The sequence below is a fragment of the Colobus angolensis genome, unplaced genomic scaffold, assembly GCF_000951035.1.
Source record: "Colobus angolensis palliatus isolate OR3802 unplaced genomic scaffold, Cang.pa_1.0 Scaffold8, whole genome shotgun sequence".
NCBI classification, from domain to species: domain Eukaryota; kingdom Metazoa; phylum Chordata; class Mammalia; order Primates; family Cercopithecidae; genus Colobus; species Colobus angolensis.
The window spans coordinates 10,178,494-10,181,788 of record NW_012121820.1 but is presented as its reverse complement, the minus strand read 5'-3'; the positions used below and the strand labels follow the sequence as shown (position 1 = coordinate 10,181,788).

Here is a 3,295-nt window from a genome sequence, read left to right as displayed (position 1 = left end):
GCCCATGGTCACGTAACAAGTTGTGCTTTTAAAAATTCAGAGACTCCCCCAGGCAGTGCCCATCCAGGAGCCAGTGAGTACAGCCAGCTTGGTAATTCAGGTCCAGTTGTTAATTAGTAACTGGAAGGCCCTGAAGCCAGCTTCCGGCAGGCAGAGCTGGGAGGTTGAACTTGAGCCGGTTTGGGAGCCAGGAGCGAGTGGGTGACAGGTCGTTCCTAATTGGGAAGGTTGCTCGACAAGTCAGGATTGTGCCTCCAGTCAGAAGGACCATGAAGAGGGAGAAGAGGGCAGAGCCGTGCGAGGGGCTGCTCCCCAGGACCTGAGCTGGAACCTGGAGTTTTCAGGTGAGAGGCTCACCTGTGAGCAGGTTACCTGCCTGCTGGCCTATTGGTCTCCACATTGACTAGTTACCTAGCTAACATCTTTCCTAGTACTTGTTGACTTTCTTTCCTTCCTTTCTTCCTTCCCAACTTCTTTCCCTTCTCCCTCCTTCCTTTCCTTCCTTCCCTTCCAACTATCTGCTTTCTCAGCTGTCTAATTTTCTTTCTCCTTAACTAACCAAGTTACTTCCTTCCCACTAACTTCATTTTTTCCTTTTCTAGCTTTCTATTACCTCCTGAAATTCCAGGTCATGGGCTCTGCAGTCAGATGGCCTGGGTTCAAATCCTGGTTATGTCATTTATTAACTGTCTTGATCATGTCACTTCCCTCTCCTTGCCTCAGTTTTCTCCTCCTTAAAACAGGGACGATGATAGTTCCTAACCCGTGGGGTTGTCGGAACAAAATAAGATAAAGTTGGCACTTGAACTGGGCAGGTGTGTAAATGAACCAGTTACGGTGAAGACAGGGACAGCAGCAGGAGAGGGTGCATGGGGTCGGCGGGTCGTCTGGCTTCCAGGAAAGGCAATGAGAACAGATGAAGAGGTGAGCTGGAAAGTCCAGGTTTGCTGGGGAATGTTCCAAGGAGAGAGAACTGTGTGACACTGTCACACCCCCACACCCCATTTGACAGGACCAGGGAGCTGTAAGCAGGTCCATGTAACAATGGGACAGAGGAGGCAAATCTGGGCTGTGGCAAGTTAGGAAAGGGACAGGCTTGAGGACTCATGGATGGGCTTGAGTGGGAGTTCGCAGAGTCTGAAGAGTTAGGAGAATATATTGATGTCCAGCTTCTGGCCAGAAAATTAGAACACCGTGGTGCAAGAGAGAAGAAAGCCTTAGGAACTGAGGGCTGCTTAGGCGTAGAGGTCACAGTCAAGGTGATGGCGAAGGTGTGATGGGCCATGGGCATGCCAGCTTCCCACCCAGAACTTAGTACTTGAATATTAACTCAACAGCAATATCTTGAGAAGCTTTACACAATAATACAAAGATAAAAGTTAAAATAACCAGCCAGGCGCAGTGGCTCACACCTGTAATCCTAACACTTTGGGAGGCCAAGGTGGGCGGATCACCTGAGGTCAGGAGTTCGAGACCAGCCTGGCCAACATGGTGAAATCTCATCTCAACTAAAAATACAAAAATTAGTTGGGTGTCGTGGCACATGCCTGTAATCCCAGTTACTCGGGAGGCTGAGACAGAGAATCGCTTGAACCCAGGAGGCGGAAGTTACAGTGAGCAGAGATTGCACCACTGCACTCCAGCCTGGGCAACAGAGTGAGACTCCATCTTTAAAAAAAAAAAAAAAAAGAAAAAGTTAAAATAACCTAACCTAAGAACCCGCTGTTACCTTGGGTCATGACCTTCCAGTCTTTTTTTGGCAGCTGTACTCACAAATGTGTGCGTGCATACATGTCTTTTGTTTTTCTTTTATAAAATTGGCACCCCTACAACACCTGCTATTTTGAAACTTGGTTTTTTCCTTGATATTGTATCACGTATATGTTCCTGTTTTGGTTTATATAGGTTTTATATAGTTTTTGGCTGTGTAATTTTCCACTTTATATATGTACCAACATTTATCAATTCATTTATCAATTCATTAGCCAAATATGTACTGGGCACCTACTATATTCCAGTCCCTGTGCCCAGTGCTGAGGATACAATAGTTGAACAGGAAGTATTTGCCCTCCTGGAGCTGATGTTCTAGTTGGAGATAGAAAATAAAAACTAATAGTTACAGGATAAGGTATCAGTGCTACAGAGTAAAATATAAAGTAAACAAAGTGTATAGGGAATGAGCAGGACTGGTATCAGAGTAACTGACCATCCTGGTTGGCCCAGGACTATAGCGGTTTTAGCACTGAAACCCACCAGTCCCAGACAAACCAGGATGACCTGTCACCCGTAATCAGTACAAGCCTCTCCAAGAGGTGACTTTTAAGCAGAAACCTCTATGACATTCATGGAAAACAGCCATGCAGATGCCTGGGGGAAGAGTGTCGTAGGCAGAGGGAAAGCTACGTGCAAGGGGCTGGAGGCCAGAGAGTAGTGTGTTTGAGGGACCGCAAGAGAAAGCAGAGAGGCTGAGGGCAGTCAGGAAGGAGGAGAGTGGAAGCCAAGGAGGAGATGGAGACAGCAGCCAGGTCATATGGATCTCATAAACCATGGTAGAGGCTTTGGATTTTGTTTGTTTGTTTGTTTATTTATTTAGACAGAGTCTTGCTCTGTCACCAGGCTGGAGTGCAGTGGCACGATCTCAGCTCACTGCAACCTCTGCCTCTGGGTTCAAGCCATTCTCCTGCCTCAGCCTCCTGAGTAGCTTGGACTACAGGCACATGTCACCACACCCAGCTAATTTTTGTATTTTTAGTAGAAACGGGTTTTCACCATGTTGGCCAGGATGGTCTCAATCTCTTGACCTCGTGATCTGCCCGCCTTGGCCTCCTAAAGCGCTGGAATTACAGACATGAGCCACCATGCCCAGCTGAGGCTTTGGATTTTTATTCTAGGTGTGATGAGAAAGCGCTGGAGTTTTTGAGCAACTAAGGCACATGATCTGATTTACATTTTAAGACTCACTGTGGCTTTTCATGGAGAAAGATTGTAGTGGGTAAGTGGAGAAGCAGGGAGTCAGTGGAGAAGCTATTGCAATAATCCATGCAGGTGACTATGGGGGCTCAGGCAGGGTGGTTTCAGCAATGATGGTGAGCAGCAGTGGTTTCTGGATATATTGTGAATGAAATTTCATGGTGAAGTGGAAGTGGAGTGAGGGTGCAGGCTTTCCAGAATGAACTCAAAGTTGCTGGCTTGAACTTTTGGGTAGGCGATAGTGCCATTATTGAGGCTAAAGACTGAGGGAGGGGCCGGGCGCGGTGGCTCAAGCCTGTAATCCCAGCACTTTGGGAGGCCGAGA

At 47.3% G+C, this 3,295-nt stretch overlaps 1 protein-coding gene across 1 annotated transcript in view; it reads left to right on the top strand.

The window, feature by feature from the left end:
• Nucleotides 1-232: 232 nt before the first annotated feature.
• SGK2 (serum/glucocorticoid regulated kinase 2) overlaps nt 233-3,295 on the top strand; it is a 29,849-nt gene continuing 26,786 nt past the window's right edge. Inside the window, exon 1 of the mRNA XM_011929031.1 lies at nt 233-344. The gene's annotated coding sequence lies outside the window, so the exon portion shown is untranslated. The remainder of the gene's footprint in view (nt 345-3,295) is intronic.